We start from the raw sequence: 17,929 nt of genomic DNA, 5'->3' as shown, positions 1-17,929 counted from the left end.
CCCTACATCCCCTCCCTATCTCTGTAACCCCCTACACCCCTTCCCTATCTCTGTAACCCCTACACCCCCCTCCCTATCTCTGTAACTCCCTACACCCCCTCCCTATCTCTGTAACCTCCTACACCCCCTCCCTATCTCTGTAACCCCCCTACACCCCCCTCCCTATCTCTGTAACTCCCTCCGGCCCCTCCCTGTCTGTATACGGAGTGTGAGGGAGGGTCAGTGTGAGGGAGAGGGCCCGGTAGTGTGTCTGAGATTGGCTACGGGGCCTACTCTGATGCACTGACCTTTCGGCTTGACGTCTCTCTCTCTCTCTCTCTCTCTCTCCCCTCGATCCCAGGTGAGTCAGCCACGACCCAGCCCGATCGGAGGGTTATACCTGGGCAGACGTGTGCTGCGTCACCGTTTACCCGGCGTCTCTGCTCGCTACGAAAGGCCACCGGCCATCCCTCAGGGTGGGAAATCTGTCCTCCTTCCCCGGCCTGGCCTACTCCGGCCGGTTTCAGGGGACTGACCCTGTTATTGTGTATCTCTGTCCGCTCGGAGTCAGAGAGATGTCCAGCATGGAAACAGACCCTTCGGTCCAACCCTGTCCGTGCTATCCCAGATATCCCAACCCAATCTAGTCCCACCTGCCAGCACCCGGCCCATATCCCTCCAAACCCTTCCTATTCATGTCCCCATCCAAATGCCTCTTAAATGTTGCAATTGTACCAGCCCCCACCACTTCCTCTGGCAGCTCATTCCATACACGTACCACCCTCTGGGGGAAAAAGTTGCCCCTTAGGTCTCTTTTATATCTTTCCCCTCTCACCCTAAACCTATGCCCCTCTAGTTCTGGACTCTCCCCCACCCCAGGGGGAAAAGACCTTGTCTATTTACCCTATCCATGTCCCCCTCATGATGTTATAAATCTCTCTCAGCCTCCGACGCTCCAGGGAAAACAGTCCCAGCCTCTCCCTGTAGCTCCAACCCTCCAACATCCTCGTAAATCGTGAGTTCATGGAACGCCCTGCCAGTAGCAGTGGTGGGCTCTCCCTCTTTATGGGCATTTAAACGGGCATTGGATGGGCATATGGAGGATGGTGGGCTAGTGGAGGTTAGGTGGGCTTGGATCAGCACAACGTCGAGGGCCGAAGGGCCTGTACTGCGCTGTATTGTTCTATGTTTCTATCCTCGTAAATCTTTTCTCATTCCTTTCAAATCTCTCCCTCTCGCACACAGGAATCCACAAAGCAGCCGAACTAATGTCCTGCGCAATCCGCCACCTGACCTCCCGAACCCCGGTACTCAAAGGACTGACCAATAAAGGCAGGCCAACCAAACCCCAGTGTTGACATCCAGAGAGGAGGAGGTCAGGGTGCCTGACACGTCTATTCTCCTGCTGCTTGGACGCTGCCTGACCTGCTGCGCTTTTCCAGCAACACACCCTCCCTCTCTCTCTCGCCTGATCTGCAGCCCCCCTGAATCTCACGTTGGAGCCAGAGGGCGTTGAGTTGGGCCATTCTCGCCTCCCGGGAACGCCCAGTTTAAGAGTGTCCTTCCTGGAGCCGGGACGCCTCTGACAGACGGGCCTCGCTTTCCCCGGTCGGATCTTCGGATCGTGATTTTTCCCCCCTGGGATTCCCATCCAGTCGCCCTCCCACCACTGCCCTCACCGGAATGACTCGTCCTCATCTGCGGCCAACTCATGATGATACGCTTCCCGAAATGGGGGCCATTTTGAGCTGGATCGAATCGAAATTTCTTGACCCGAGGTACGGTGAGAAGTTTTATCTGGCGAGCGATACCGAGCTCGGTAACCCCGTTAAGTCAATAACAGCACGCGTTCGGGATTCCTCATCTCCTCCCCCCGATGTTGTCCAGAGACATTGCCGAGGTGGGATGGATCTTTGGGAATGCTAGGCCTTTCCCCTGGCAACGGGGCCTGGTAGATGGATTCACCCGACGGGAAGTCGGGCCTTTGTGATTGGGCCAAGGCTCTGGGCCTGTCTCCGATCTTGAGCGGTCTCGTACACCCAGACAGAATGGCGCACCAGTAAAAGTTGGCTGGGGGGAGGGTATTCACCGTCACGCCATATTTCCTCAGCTGCCTGAGGGAGGAGAGACGTTTCTGGGGGCTTTTGTCGCCAGTGCGTCCACAGCAAGAGACCAAGAAAGCTTTGTTGCAGACGATCCACTCCCCAGAACCTTGACATCTTCCCCTCGTTCCACCTCGGTGCTGTTAGTGTGTAAGGGGCAGGGGAGGGCGTGAGTAACGTCCCGCCGATCAGGTGCGCTCACAAAGGAAGGCCTTCCAGGACCCCACACCCTCGACAGATGGAACCACCTCTGGTAAGGGTCCCGCCGCCCAGAAACAGACCCTTCGGTCCCTCGCGTCCTATCCCACCAGCTGTCCCGCACCGAACGCCCCCCTGTTTGCGCGCGTGCGCGGCTCATGTCTGTCTTGGTCGCTCCCCTCGTCGCGTACTTGTTCCAAAATGTTGTCGTACCTGCCTACTCAGTATTGGAAGGCAAATCTTAGCGGGACTTAATGTTAAGGTCCCGGGATGCGTCGCTGAACACAGAGACCTTGGAGTGCAGGGTCATAGCTCCCTGAAAGTGGAGTCGCAGGTGGATAGGATAGTGAAGGCAGCGTTTGGTATGCTTCCCTTTATGGGTCAGAGTATTGAGTACAGGAGTTGGGAGGGTCATGTTGTGGCTGTATTGGTGAGGGCACTGTTGGAACATTGTGTGCGATTCTGGTCTCCTTCCTATCGGAAAGATGTTGGGAAACTCGAAAGGGTTCAAGGATGTTGCCAGGGTTGGAGAGTAAGAGGCGGAACAGGCCGGGGCGGTTTTCCCTGGAGCGTCGGAGGCTGAGGGGATGACCTGATAAGAGGTTGGGTTCTCCTACACTGCAGGCCAGGATGCTCTTGAGGGATGGCGAGACCGAGCAGAGGAGGAATGGGCACCGCGCAACAATCCAACAGACAGGAGGGGTCCCCCCCAGTTGGGGAACGTTTCAGCGGGCCAGCACATTCGACCCCTGACCTTCGGGTGACCATCCTCCAAGTGGCCGAGCAGAGGCTGGTAGGTAAGTTCCTTACCCATAGGGAGGGTCTCTACCGGGACACACACACACACACCCCACACACACACACACACCACACACACACACACCCCACACACACACACACACCACACACACCCCACACACACACACACACCCCACACACACACACACCCCACACACACACACACCCCACACCCCCCCCCACACACACACACACACCCCACACACACACACACACCACACACACCCCACACACACACACACACACACCCCACACACACACCCCACACACACACACACCCCACACACACCCCACACACCCCCCCCACACCCCCCCCCCACACACACACACACACACACCCCACACACACACACACACACCACACACACACACATACACAAATATAGATGGACAGACACACACATACACACATTCTGGATCAGTGGTGCTGGAAGAGCACAGCAGTTCAGGCAGCATCCAAGGAGCAGCGAAATCGACGTTTCGGGCAAAAGCCCTTCATCAGGAATAAAGGCAGTGAGCCTGGAGGGTGGAGAGATAAGCGAGAGGGGGGGTGGGGGTGGGGGGAGAGCAGCATGGAGTCCAATGGGTGTGTGGGGGAGGGGATGGGGTGATAGATCAGGGGGGAGAGGGTGGAGTGGATAGGTGGGAAAGGAGCTAGGCAGGTCGGACAAGTCCGGACAAGTCATGGGGACAGTGCTGAGCCGGAAGTTTGGAACTCGGGTGAGGTGGGGGAAGGGGAAATGAGGAAGCTGTTGAAGTCCACATTGATGCCCTGGGGTTGGAGTGTTCCGAGGCGGAAGATGAAGCGTTCTTCCTCCAGGCGTCTGGTAGTGAGGGAGCGGCGGTGAAGGAGGCCCAGGACCTCCATGTCCTCGGCAGAGTGGGAGGGGGAGTTGAAATGTTGGGCCACGGGGCGGTGTGGTTGATTGGTGAGACCGCATCGGGAGCAACGGATACAGGGAATGATATTGGTGGATGTGCAGGTAAAACTTTGATGGATGTGGAAGGCTGCTTTAGGGCCTTGGATAGAGGTGAGGGAGGAGGTATGGGCGCAGGTTTTACAGTTCCTGCAGTGGCAGGGGAAAGTGCCAGGATGGGAGGGTGGGTTGTAGGGGGCGTGGACCTGACCAGGTAGTCACGGAGGGAACGGTCTTTGCGGAAGGCGGAAAGGGGTGGGGAGGGAAATATATCCCTGGTGGTGGGGTCCATTTGGAGGTGGCGGAAATGTCGGCGGATGATTTGGTTTATGCGAAGGTTGGTAGGGTGGAAGGTGAGCACCAGGGGCGCTCTGTCCTTGTTACGGTTGGCAGGGTGGGGTCTGAGGGCGGAGGTGCGGGATGTGGACGAGTTGCGTTGGAGGGCATCTTTAACCACGTGGGAAGGGAAATTGCGGTCTCTAAAGAAGGAGGCCATCTGGCGTGTTCTGTGGTGGAACTGGTCCTCCTGGGAGCAGATACGGCAGAGGCGGAGGAATTGGGAATACGGGATGGCATTTTTGCCGGAGGTAGGGTGGGAAGAGATGTAATCCAGGTAGCTGTGGGAGTCGGTGGGTTTGTAAAAAATGTCAGTGTCAAGTCGGTCGTCATTAATGGAGATGGAGAGGTCCAGGAAGGGGAGGGAGGTGTCAGAGATGGTCCAGGTAAATTTAAGGTCAGGGTGGAATGTGTTGGTGATGCAGATGGACAGACACACACACACACACGCTGATACATACATACAGACGCACGCACACACACACACACAAATACAGATGGACAGACACACACATATACACTCCTACGCATACACACACACATTCCTACACACACAGGCACACACAAATACAGATGGACAGACATACACACACACACACACACAAATACAGGTGGACAGACATACACACACACACACACACACACAAATACAGGTGGACAGACAAACGCTCAGATACATACAGATGCACAGGCACATACACACTCTTACACACACACAAATACAGGCACACGTACACAGACAGACGCACACAGACCCGTACACTCACACAGACCCTCTCTCATATACAAGCTCTCTCTTACGCTCACACTCCCACATGCACTCTCTCACAGACACTCATACCCCATCTCGCACACGTGCACACATACACATCTAAGTTGTTGTGGGGTGAATCTGTATTTGCAGAGCTACATTTTATCCTGCTCAGAAACTGCATGAATCCATGTGAGATTCTGTCAATCCCTTTTACAGATGAGAATCAGTCTGCCCATGGGACACAGACAGTCTCACACAGGACACCTCACACCTTCAATACAGTCTCTGGGCCGACATGACACTGATTGTTAAAGTTCACTTGAGATTGTAACGTTAGGCAAGTTCTGGGTTTATATATGGAGGAACTGAAAACAACGTGGTCATTCGAACAGATGAGAGACTGACAAACAACTCAGCTCTTTTTCAATAAATCATTGTAAACTTTTGCTATAAATTCAGTGTCTTATGATCTTATTCTCCACAACCACCTGACGAAGGGGCGCCGCTCCGAAAGCTAGTGTGCTTCCAAATAAACCCGTTGGACTGTAGCCTGGTGTTGTGTGATTTTTAACATTGTACACCCCAGTCCAACACCGGCATCTCCAAATCATAGTCGTGTAGATGAACAGAGAGATCTCGGTGTCCATGGACGTAGATCCCTAAAAGTTGCCACCCAGGGCTGTTAAGAAGGCGTACGGTGCGTTAGCTTTTATCGAGAGAGGGATTGAGTTTCGGAACCATGAGGTCATGTTGCGGCCGTACAAAACTCTGGTGTGGCCGCACTTGGAGTATTGCGTACAGTCCTGGTCGCTGCATTATAGGAAGGACGTGGAGAGTGAAGGCAGCGTTTGGTATGCTTTCCTTTATTGGTCAGAGTATTGAGTACAGGAGTTGGGAGGGTCATGTTGCGGCTGTACAGGACATTGGTTAGGCCACTGTTGGAATATCGCGTGCAGTTCCATACACGTACCACGCTCTGTGTGGAAAAAGTTGCCCCTTAAGTCTCTTTTATATCTTTCCCCTCTCCCCCTAAACCGAAGCCCCTCTAGTTCTGGACTCCCCCACCCCAGGGGGGAAAAGACTTTGCCTATCCATGCCCCTCATAATTTTGTAAACCTCTGTAAGGTCACCCCCACCTCAGCCTCCGACACTCCAGGGACAGTCGCCTGGTGTTGATCCAAATTTCCCTCCTCCAGCCACACCTCAGCCCCTTGCCGTGTGCGGTCACCTTCCTCAGCGTCCCACCCACCCCGGCGTCCGCCGCCGAGCCGACCTCACCGCGACCCCGGCGTTCAGATCCAACGGCGCACGGGGGTGGACCCAGCGCCGATCCCTGTGGAGCAACCCTTCACCACACCGCCCTCTGCCTCCTGATGCTCCGTCTCCCAACTGGCATCCCGTGGGATCTCCCATCACACCCGTTGTCACTGAATTCGAAGTCCGTCACTTGGACTGTTCAGTTCTCTTTCAGCTTCTTGGGTATGTCCTCAGGCAGATGAGGGAGACTCGATCTCCCTCGCAGTAAACCCGTGCAGACTATCCCCTGGACAGTACCAACAGGAAAGCAGGGTACAGGGTCAAGGGAAAGATTCTTGGTATTGTGGATGCGCAGAGGGATCTTGCAGTCCATGTACATAGATCCCTGAACGTTGCCACCCATTTAGATAGTGCTGTTAAGTCGGCGTACGGTGTGTTAGGTTTCATTCATAGAGGTGTTGAGTTCAGGAGGGAGTCTGTAACTCCCTCCCGGGTATCTGTTATTCTGTTTATAAACCACCCTGAACCCCTCGATTAGATTCCAGTCTGTAACTCCCTCCCGGGTATCTGTTACTCTGTATATAAACCACCCCGAACCCCTCGATTAGATTCCAGTCTGTAACTCCCTCCCGGGGATCTGTTATTCTGTAAATAAACCACCCCGAACCCCTCGATTAGATTCCAGTCTGTAACTCTCTCCTGGGTATCTGTTATTCTGTAAATAAACCACCCCGAACCCCTTGATTAGATTCCAGTCTGTAACTCCCTCCCGGGTATCTGTTATTCTGTATATAAACCACCCCGAACCCCTCGATTAGATTCCAGTCTGTAACTCCCTCCCGGGTATCTGTTATTCTGTATATAAACCACCCCGAACCCCTCGATTAGATTCCAGTTTGTAACTCCCTCCCGGGGATCTGTTATTCTGTATATAATACACCTTGTACCCCTCAATTAGATTCCAGTCTGTAACTCCCTCCCGGGGAGCTGTTATTCTGTATATAAACCACCCCCAACCCCTCGATTAGATTCCAGTCTGTAACTCCCTCCTGGGTATCTGTTATTCTGTAAATAAACCACCCCGAACCCCTTGATTAGATTCCAGTCTGTAACTCCCTCCCGGGTATCTGTTATTCTGTATATAAACCACCCCGAACCCCTCGATTAGATTCCAGTCTGTAACTCCCTCCCGGGTATCTGTTATTCTGTATATAAACCACCCCGAACCCATCGATTAGATTCCAGTTTGTAACTCCCTCCCGGGGATCTGTTATTCTGTATATAATACACCTTGTACCCCTCAATTAGATTCCAGTCTGTAACTCCCTCCCGGGGAGCTGTTATTCTGTATATAAACCACCCCGAAACCCTCGATTAGATTCCAGTCTGTAACTCCCTCCCGGGTATCTGTTATTCTGTATATAAACCACCCCGAACCCATCGATTAGATTCCAGTTTGTAACTCCCTCCCGGGGATCTGTTATTCTGTATATAATACACCTTGTACCCCTCGATTAGATTCCAGTCTGTAACTCCCTCCTGGGTATCTGTTATTCTGTAAATAAACCACCCCGAACCCCTTGATTAGATTCCAGTCTGTAACTCCCTCCCGGGTATCTGTTATTCTGTATATAAACCACCCCGAACCCCTCGATTAGATTCCAGTTTGTAACTCCCTCCCGGGTATCTGTTATTCTGTATATAATACACCTTGTACCCCTCAATTAGATTCCAGTCTGTAACTCCCTCCCGGGGAGCTGTTATTCTGTATATAAACCACCCCGAACCCCTTGATTAGATTCCAGTCTGTAACTCCCTCCCGGGTATCTGTTATTCTGTATATAAACCACCCCGAACCCCTCGATTAGATTCCAGTTTGTAACTCCCTCCCGGGTATCTGTTATTCTGTATATAATACACCTTGTACCCCTCAATTAGATTCCAGTCTGTAACTCCCTCCCGGGGAGCTGTTATTCTGTATATAAACCACCCCGAACCCCTCGATTAGATTCCAGTCTGTAACTCCCTCCCGGGTATCTGTTATTCTGTATATAAACCACCCCGAACCCCTCGATTAGATTCCAGTCTGTAACTCCCTCCCGGGTATCTGTTATTCTGTATATAAACCACCCCGAACCCCTCGATTAGATTCCAGTTTGTAACTCCCTCCCGGGGATCTGTTATTCTGTATATAATACACCTTGTACCCCTCAATTAGATTCCAGTCTGTAACTCCCTCCCGGGAGCTGTTATTCTGTATATAAACCACCCCGAAACCCTCGATTAGATTCCAGTCTGTAACTCCCTCCCGGGGATCTGTTATCCTATATATAATACACCTTGTACCCCTCGATTAGATTCCAGTCTGTAACTCCCTCCCGGGGAGCTGTTATTCTGTATATAAACCACCCCGAACCCCTCGATTAGATTCCAGTCTGTAACTCCCTCCCGGGTATCTGTTACTCTGTATATAAACCACCCCGAACCCCTCGATTAGATTCCAGTCTGTAACTCCCTCCCGGGTATCTGTTATTCTGTATATAAACCACCCCGAACCCCTCGATTAGATTCCAGTTTGTAACTCCCTCCCGGGGATCTGTTATCCTATATATAATACACCTTGTACGTCTCTATTAGATTCCAGTCTGTAACTCCCTCCCGGGGAGCTGTTATTCTGTATATAAACCACCCCGAAACCCTCGATTAGATTCCAGTCTGTAACTCCCTCCCGGGTATCTGTTATTCTGTATATAAACCACCCCGAACCCCTCGATTAGATTCCAGTCTGTAACTCCCTCCCGGGGATCTGTTATTCTGTATATAATACACCTTGTACCCCTCGATTAGGTTCCAGTCTGTAACTCCCTCCCGGGGAGCTGTTATTCTGTATATAAACCACCCCGAATCCCTCGATTAGATTCCAGTCTGTAACTCCCTCCCGGGTATCTGTTATTCTGTATATAAACCACCCCGAACCCCTCGATTAGATTCCAGTCTGTAACTCCCTCCCGGGGAGCTGTTATTCTGTATATAAACCACCCCGAAACCCTCGATTAGATTCCAGTCTGTAACTCCCTCCCGGGTATCTGTTATTCTGTATATAAACCACCCCGAACCCCTCGATTAGATTCCAGTCTGTAACTCCCTCCCGGGTATCTGTTATTCTGTATATAAACCACCCCGAATCCCTCGATTAGATTCCAGTCTGTAACTCCCTCCCGGGGAGCTGTTATTCTGTATATATACCACCCCGAACCCCTCGATTAGATTCCAGTCTGTAACTCCCTCCCGGGAGCTGTTATTCTGTATATAAACCACCCCGAACCCCTCGATTAGATTCCAGTCTGTAACTCCCTCCCGGGGAGCTGTTATTCTGTATATAAACCACCCCGAACCCCTCGATTAGATTCCAGTCTGTAACTCCCTCCCGGGTATCTGTTACTCTGTATATAAACCACCCCGAACCCCTCGATTAGATTCCAGTCTGTAACTCCCTCCCGGGGATCTGTTATTCTGTAAATAAACCACCCCGAACCCCTCGATTAGATTCCAGTCTGTAACTCTCTCCTGGGGATCTGTTATTCTGTATATAAACCACCCCGAGCCCCTCGATTAGATTCCAGTCTGTAACTCCCTCCCGGGGAGCTGTTATTCTGTATATAAACCACCCCGAAACCCTCGATTAGATTCCAGTCTGTAACTCCCTCCTGGGTATCTGTTATTCTGTATATAAACCACCCCAAACTCCTCGATTAGATTCCAGTCTGTAACTCCCTCCCGGGTATCTGTTATTCTGTATATAAACCACCCCGAACCCCTCGATTAGATTCCAGTCTGTAACTCCCTCCCGGGGATCTGTTATTCTGTATATAATACACCTTGTACCCCTCGATTAGGTTCCAGTCTGTAACTCCCTCCCGGGGAGCTGTTATTCTGTATATAAACCACCCCGAAACCCTCGATTAGATTCCAGTCTGTAACTCCCTCCCGGGTATCTGTTATTCTGTATATAACCCACTCCGAAACCCTCGATTAGATTCCAGTCTGTAACTCCCTCCCGGGTATCTGTTATTCTGTATATAAACCACCCCGAATCCCTCGATTAGATTCCAGTCTGTAACTCCCTCCCGGGGAGCTGTTATTCTGTATATAAACCACCCCGAACCCCTCGATTAGATTCCAGTCTGTAATTCCCTCCCGGGTATCTGTTATTCTGTAAATAAACCACCCCGAAACCCTCGATTAGATTCCAGTCTGTAACTCCCTCCCGGGTAGCTGTTATTCTGTATATAAACCACCCCGAACCCCTCGATTAGATTCCAGTCTGTAATTCCCTCCCGGGTATCTGTTATTCTGTATATAAACCACCCCGAACGCTTCGATTAGATTCCAGTCTGTAACTCATTCATGGAAATATCAGTTATTCTAGAAATAAACCACAACAAGTCACCGTCCGGCCTGACACATCCCCACCAGGTTTTACTCATAATGTCATCTCATTCAGCCGGTGTTGTTTCCACGGTATAGCCCTCGCTGGCCTCACCACGTGGCACTTTCGGTACCGTCTACTGCCACATCACCCAGTGTTTCCCTCAAGGCATCTCTCTCTCTCTCTCCTTCTCGGTCAGCTCTCCAGCGGTTTGTTCATCTCCGTGTACGAGAAACCACGCTCGCTCCCCTCTCGGTTGTCGCCCAAGGGAGGGGAAGATGACTGACTTGCGGCGACCCATCGTTTCCAGAAGTTTCATGTCCACCGCCCCCACCCCATGTGTGGTTAAACCAACCACCTCGAAGTCTCCCCTCCTGGGTTTCAGTCACACGCTGATCTGCTGTTAGCCTGGCCCTCTCCCCCTGTGACTCAGGAAGGACTCTGAAGCCACTGCGTCATGCCTTGGTCACGTCCTTACACACCCATTGAGTCTTGGTGGACAAACCTACCCCCAACCAACCCAACTTTAACAATTGTGGACCTTGCAAAGGTGTCCCTCAGGCCCCACGTGCCCTCCTGTGTCCCAACTTAACCGGCCTCGTACCCTCCTCCCTGGCTAAGGGATCGCAAATTTCCTGTCCTCTGTCTTCCTCTTTTACTCTGGCTCTTAGTTTCAGAGCGTCCTACAGCCCCAAACTGGTCCATGCTAACCGAAATGTCCATCCGCGCTCACCCTCCCGGGTATCTGTTATTCTGTATATAAACCACCCCGAACCCCTCGATTAGATTCCAGTCTGTAACTCCCTCCCGGGTATGTGTTATTCTGTATATAAACCACCCTGAACCCCTCGATTTGATTCCAGTTTGTAACTCCCTCCCGGGGATCTGTTATTCTGTATATAAACCTCCCTGAACCCCTCGATTAGATTCCAGTCTGTAACTCCCTCCCGGGGAGCTGTTATTCTGTATATAAACCACCCCCGAAACCTTTGATCAGATTCCAGTCGGGAATATCTGTTATCCCATGAATACACCCCCCCTGAACACTGCTACAAATATCCCCCTGCAGCCCCCCACAAAACGCGGAGGACATTTCCCAGGATGCAGCCCGGGCCTTGAGTTATCGCGTCGGCCAAGGGGTTATCTTCCTGAGGTGTCGAAGTTCGGGAGAGGTATTGATCCGGAGGGAATGCCGTCCGCCTTTTCCCCAGGGCTGGGGAATCGACGACTGAAGGGCATCAGTTGAAGGTCAGAGGGGAACGAACAAAAGGGAGCCCGAGGGACAATTTATTTTATAAACGCAGAGGTTGGCACGGGTGTGGATTGAGCTTCTCCGGCAGAGGAGGTTGGATCGGGGGGTGTTAACAACATTAGAAAGGCCTTTGGACGAAGGCATGGATAGACAAGAGAGAATCGGTGCTGGAGTAGGCCATTCTACCCTTCGTGCCTGCACCACCATTCAATATGCCCATCCTTAATCAGTATCCTGTTCCTGCCTTATCCCCATAACCCTTGATTCCACTCTCCGTGAGAGCTCTATCCAACTCTTTCTTAGGGAAGGACGGGGCCGACTGCAGTTGGAATCTCATCGAGGGGTTCGGGGTGGTTTATATACAGAATAGCAGCACCCCGGGAGGGAGTTACAGACTGGAATCTAATCGAGGGGGTCGGGGTGGTTTATATACAGAATAACAGATACCCGGGAGAGAGTTACAGACTGGAATCTAATCGAGGGGTTCAGGGAGGTTTATATACAGAATAACAGATACCCGGGAGGGAGTTACAGACTGGAATCTAATCGAGTGGTTCAGGGTGGTTTATATACAGAATAACCGATACCCGGGAGGGAGTTACAGACTGGAATCTAATCGAGGGGTTCGGGGGGTTTATATACAGAATAACAGACACCCGGGAGGGAGTTACAGACTGGAATCTAATCGAGGATTTCGGCGATGGAGGATTGCTGGAATTACCGGTCCCGGGAATGACTGGACGCTAATCGAGGGGACGTCAAGTAGACGTTGCAATGGGAAAGGAATCCATCGTAGACCTGAGCTCTCCCCCCTCCCGCTGAGCCTCTCATCCAGGCTCCCTCACTCTCACTGACCCCGAGCGCTCCCCTGGTGCCTTTCCCACTCACCTCTTCGCTTGCGCAGCACCCTCTCGCCCCCCCCCCCCCCCCCCCAACACCCCTCCCTGGCCTTCCCTATCCCTCAAGGCAGAAGCCACAAGGAGCTGGGAAATGGTCGGAGTGGGCCGGAAGTGACAACAGCGACGGTTTGTCATAGATTGTGGTTTGGAGGAGCTGGCGTTGGTCCGGCTGCAGTCTCTCTCTCTCACTCCGTGTGTGTGTGTGCGCGCGAGAGGTGACTGCGCTGTCGACTTCCAGCTCCCAGCAAGACCTTCTATCGACCCCCACCCACCCACCCCCCCTCGGCCCGAACACCCACCCCCCAGCACCTCCACCGCCCTTGGAGGCTGGGGAGCTGAGGGAAGAGGTGAGTGTGGGTCGTGGACGCTCAGGGAGTCGGAGAGAGTTGGGGGAGGGGCTCGATGGGAGGGGGTGGGGGGGCTGCACAGAGGGTGATCGGGGGGGATCACCGACTCCCGTTAGTTAGCCTGGGAAACGGAGGGGCATTACCCCTAGCAAGCTCCACACACAAGACGCTCAGGTCAACTGAGATGCTGCCTGGCCTGCTGTGCTTTGACCAGCAACACATTTGCAGCTGTGATCTCCAGCATCTGCAGACCTCATTTTTTACTCAACCTGCAGTTACACAGGTCAGGGGTCGTGTAACACAATAACCGCTCCCCGGGAGGGAGTCAAACATTGTAATCTGACCGAGGGGTTCGGGGTGGTTTATATACAGAATAACAGCACCCCGGGAGGGAGTTACACATTACAATCTAACCGAGGGGTTCAGGGTGGTTTATATACAGAATAACAGATACCCGGGAGGGAGTTACAGACTGGAATGTAATCGAGGGATTCAGGGTGGTTTATATACAGAATAATAGCTCCCCGGGAGGGAGTTACAGACTGGAATCTAATCGAGTGGTTCGGGGTGGTTTATATACAGAATAACAGATACCTGGGAGGGAGTTACAGACTGGAATCTAATCGAGGGGTTCAGGGTGGTTTATATACAGAATAACAGCTCCCCGGGAGGGAGTTACAGACAGGAATCTAATCGAGTGGTTCGGGGTGGTTTATATACAGAATAACAGATACCTGGGAGGGAGTTACAGACTGGAATCTAATCGAGGGGTTCAGGGGGGTTTATATAAAAGAATTTCGGATACCCGGGAGGGAGTTACAGACTGGAATCTAATCGAGGGGTTCAGGGTGGTTTATATGCAGAATAACAGCTCCCCAGGAGGGAGTTACAGACTGGAATCTAATCGAGAGGCTCGGGGTGGTTTATATACAGAATAACAGATACCCAGGAGGGAGTTACAGACTGGAATCTAAACGAGGGGTTCGGGGTGGATTATATACAGAATAACAGATACCCGGGAGTTGAATGTATTTGAGGAAGTGTTTCCGCATTGAGTAATTAATTGCTGTGAGTGGTTTAGTGTTGACCGTGAGTTGCAGTCTCTGACCTGCGTCTCCACAGTGTGCTCAGTAACAGGGTGACAGAGGCTGGGGCTGGTTGAAGGCTGTGTGTGTGTGACCGGGAGTCCCTGTGGGCACTGGGAGAGCTCCCAGATTAGTGCTGGCTGCCTTCCCGTTTCCGAGAGATATTTCCACCTCAGGACGGGGGAACGTGCAGGGTTCCTCCTTTGTGACCGACAGAAAGACTGAGCACAATGCTGACCGCGAGGGAGATGGCGTCAGGTTGGAGGGATGGGTCAGGTCAGTGTCAGGCACCCTGAGAGACGGCCAGTTTGGAGGGACGGGGGAGGACGAGGGAGCACCGCAACGGAAAACGGGAAGGACAGAGGGGATCGTGGGATTCCTGTCCGCACATCCCTGCCCTGGACGGGGCAGGGCGGTAAGACGGGAACAATCCGGCACTGTCCAGTCCCTGGGCGTTACTCCACCCTGCGGAACCTGTCACGCCCAGCTCACCGCGCACACAGGCCCAGTAAAGTTGGTGATCCTACTGCAGTGCGGCAGTGGGCGCCGCAGGGTCGTGGCAAGGTCAGGGTGGCGCTGGAGAAACGCCGCGGGTCAGGGGCAGCGTCACGAGGAGCAGGGAAAAAAATCCACGTCTCGGAGGCAAACTTCCAGACCAAGGGCTTGCGCCCCGAGCGTGGGGATTTCCCGCTCCTGGTCCACGTCCCTGAGGCCTCTCTGGATCAAGGAACGACCTCTGACGGAGGTCCGGGATCTGTTACCCCACGCCCCCCCCCACCCTGCAGTTTAAAGCCATCGGAGTTTTGTACAGCCGTAGCATGACCCCCAGACTCACGGCTCACTGTCGGTCACTCTGGGGGTGGGGTTGGGGGAGGACGATGACGCTGGACGGAGCGCGGTGGGCCTGGTCATGGTCGAGAGGGCAGTGGGAGTTCAGTTCTGGTCTCCACACGACAGGAAAGGTGGAATTGTAATGGAGGGGAGCAGGGGACCCTGCCCCGGGATGGAGCGAGCGAAGAGGGGATGGATTAGCAGCGGGGCGATTGCTCAGAGCACAGGAGGAAGGCCGGGGACGGGGGGAGGGGAGGGGGGAATCCCTGAAGGAGGTGGAGGGGCTCCTACAGAACGAGTTGCCCCTCCCCAGAGTCAAAGGGTCTGGAACGAAGGGGTGGAGGGGTCATGTTAATGTGGAAGGCGGGAGGGGGATTTGAGGAAAGGGTTAGCCCCTCCCTCTCCCCTGGAGGGAGGTGAGGGCTCTGGAACACACTGCCTGGGGGGGGGGAGGGGAGGGTAGGCAGGAACACCTCACCCTCTACAAAACAGACGGCCATGAGGCACCTGCAGCGTCTGATAGGGCAGGCCAGCACTGGATGGGCCGAATGGTCTCTCTCTACTCTACAGGAAGATTCAGTGATTCTGCTTTAGACTCGTTCTGGGAGGGTTTGATGGGGGGAGACAGTGTAGAGAGAGCTTTACTCTGTATCTAACCCCGTGCTGTCCCTGGGAGTGTGTGATGGCGGGGACAGTGTAGAGGGAGCTTTACTCTGTATCTAACCCCGTGCTGACCCTGGCCCTGGGAGTGTTTGATGGGGGACAGTGTAGAGGGAGCTTTACTCTGTATCTAACCCCATGCTGTCTCTGGGAGTGTTTGATGGGGGGGCAGTGTAGAGGGAGCTTTACTCTGTATCTAACCCCGTGCTGTCCCTGGGAGTGTTTGATGGGGGACAGTGTAGAGGGAGCTTTACTCTGTATCTAACCCCGTGCTGTCCCTGGGAGTGTTTGATGGGGGGCAGTGTAGAGGGAGCTTTACTCTGTATCTAACCCCGTGCTGTCCCTGTCCCTGGGAGTGTTTGATGGAGGGACAGTGTAGAGGGAGCTTTACTCTGTATCTAACCCCATGCTGTCCCTGGGAGTGTTTGATGGGGCGACAGTGTAGAGAGAGCTTTACTCTTTATCTTATCCTGTGCTGTCCATGGGAGTGTTTGATGGAGGACTGTGTAGAGGGAGCTTTACTCTGTATCTAACCCTGTGCTGTCCCTGTCTCTGGGAGTGTTTGATATGGGGACAGTGTAGAGGGAGCTTTACTCTGTATCTAACCCCGTGCAGTTGCTGTCCCTGGGAGTGTTTGATGGGGGAAGACAGTGTAGAGGGAGCTTTACTCTGTATCTAACCCCGTGCTGTCCCTGGGAGTGTTTCATGGGGGGACAGTGTAGAGGGAGCTTTACTCTGTATCTAACCCCGTGCTGTCCCTGTCCCTGGGAGTGTTTGATGGGGAGACAGTGTAGAGTGAGCTTTACTCTGTATCTAACCCCGTGCTGTCCCTGGGAGTGTTTGATGGGGGACAGTGTAGAGGGAGCTTTACTCTGTATCTTATCCCATGCTGTCCCTGGGAGTGTTTGATGGGGGGCAGTGTAGAGGGAGCTTTACTCTGTATCTAACCCCGTGCTGTCCCTGGGAGTGTTTGATGGGGGGCAGTGTAGAGTGAGCTTTACTCTGTATCTCACCCCGTGCTGTCCCTGTCCCTTGGAGTGTTTGATGGAGGACTGTGTAGAGGGAGCTTTACTCTGTATCTAACCCCGTGCAGTTGCTGTCCCTCGGAGTGTTTGATGGGGGAAGACAGTGTAGAGGGAGCTTTACTCTGTATCTAACCCCGTGCTGTCCGTGGGAATGTTTTATAGGGGGACAGTGTAGAGCGAGCTTTACTCTGTATCTAACCCCGTGCTGTCCCTGGGAGTGTTTCATGGCGGACAGTGTAGAGGGAGCTTTACTCTGTATCTAACCCCGTGCTGTCCCTGGGAGTGTTTGATGGGGAGACAGTGTAGAGTGAGCTTTACTCTGTATCTAACCCCGTGCTGTCCCTGGGAGTGTTTGATGGGGGACAGTGTAGAGTGAGCTTTACTCTGTATCTAACCCCCTGCTGTCCCTGGGAGTGTTTGATGGGGGACAGTGTAGAGGGAGCTTTACTCTGTATCTTATCCCATGCTGTCCCTGGGAGTGTTTGATGGGGGGACAGTGCAGAGGGAGCTTTACTCTGTATCTTATCCCATGCTGTCCCTGGGAGTGTTTGATGGGGAGACAGTGTAGAGTGAGCTTTACTCTGTATCTAACCCCGTGCAGTCCCTGGGAGTGTTTGATGGGGGACAGTGTAGAGGGAGCTTTCCTCTGTATCTTATCCCATGCTGTCCCTGGGAGTGTTTGATGGGGGGACAGTGCAGAGGGAGCTTTACTCTGTATCTTATCCCATGCTGTCCCTGGGAGTGTTTGATGGGGGACAGTGTAGAGTGAGCTTTACTCTGTATCTAACCCCGTGCTGTCCCTGGGAGTGTTTGATGGGGGACAGTGTAGAGGGAGCTTTCCTCTGTATCTAACCCCGTGCTGTCCCTGTCCCTTGGAGTGTTTGATGGAGGACTGTGTAGAGGGAGCTTTACTCTGTATCTAACCCCGTGCTGTCCCTGTCCCTGGGAGTGTTTGATGGGGGGACAGTGTAGAGGGAGCTTTACTCTGTATCTAACCCCGTGCTGTCCCTGTCCCTGGGAGTGTTTGATGGGGAGACAGTGTAGAGTGAGCTTTACTCTG

The 17,929-nt window shown here is 53.0% G+C and overlaps 1 protein-coding gene and 1 long non-coding RNA gene across 2 annotated transcripts in view; both read left to right on the top strand.

Moving 5' to 3' along the window:
• Positions 1–234: 234 nt before the first annotated feature.
• On the top strand, positions 235–3,067 carry LOC132834634 (uncharacterized). Its single transcript, XR_009647238.1, has 3 exons — positions 235–340; positions 1,225–1,757; positions 2,904–3,067. It is a non-coding gene; the product is annotated as an uncharacterized LOC132834634 (long non-coding RNA).
• A 10,009-nt stretch (positions 3,068–13,076) lies between these two features.
• The window catches only part of LOC132834613 (perforin-1-like), a 45,867-nt gene continuing 41,014 nt past the window's right edge, over positions 13,077–17,929 (top strand). Inside the window, exon 1 of the mRNA XM_060853510.1 lies at positions 13,077–13,268. The gene's annotated coding sequence lies outside the window, so the exon portion shown is untranslated. The remainder of the gene's footprint in view (positions 13,269–17,929) is intronic.

Source organism: Hemiscyllium ocellatum, chromosome 41 (assembly GCF_020745735.1).
Source record: "Hemiscyllium ocellatum isolate sHemOce1 chromosome 41, sHemOce1.pat.X.cur, whole genome shotgun sequence".
Lineage (NCBI taxonomy): Eukaryota > Metazoa > Chordata > Chondrichthyes > Orectolobiformes > Hemiscylliidae > Hemiscyllium > Hemiscyllium ocellatum.
The sequence above is the reverse complement of the archived record's forward strand: the minus strand, read 5'-3'. Positions and strand labels throughout refer to the sequence as shown.